Source organism: Frankliniella occidentalis, unplaced genomic scaffold, assembly GCF_000697945.3.
Source record: "Frankliniella occidentalis isolate FOCC.00 unplaced genomic scaffold, Focc_3.1 Scaffold9, whole genome shotgun sequence".
Taxonomy (NCBI): Eukaryota; Metazoa; Arthropoda; class Insecta; order Thysanoptera; family Thripidae; genus Frankliniella; species Frankliniella occidentalis.
Window position 1 is genome coordinate 139,392 of NW_026267139.1, and position 300 is coordinate 139,691.

The 300-nt window shown below is 42.3% G+C and overlaps 1 protein-coding gene across 1 annotated transcript in view; it reads right to left on the minus strand.

The window, feature by feature from the left end:
* The window catches only part of LOC113202708 (neuropeptide CCHamide-1 receptor-like), a 29,579-nt gene that overhangs the window by 4,330 nt on the left and 24,949 nt on the right, over window positions 1-300 (minus strand). The gene's annotated exons all lie outside the window — the stretch shown is intronic.

Here is a 300-nt window from a genome sequence, read left to right on the forward strand (position 1 = left end):
GGGTCGGGCGTACACTACCGGGTTCAATAGGGTGCGATACTCTCCAGTGAAGAGGAAAGCGATATACCCCACCACCATAGTCAAAGTGAAGTGTATACACTCGTATACGTATACGTATACGTATACGTATACGTATACGTATACGTATACGTATACGTATACGTATACGAGTAACGCGATTACAATCCGCCCCCCCCCCCCAAACACACTGTTGCTTACAAGGAAATGTAACATACGTTCGCAAAATATAGACCTTTGTAATTAATATTACATGAAGAGTTACTATTGCATCATTGCACT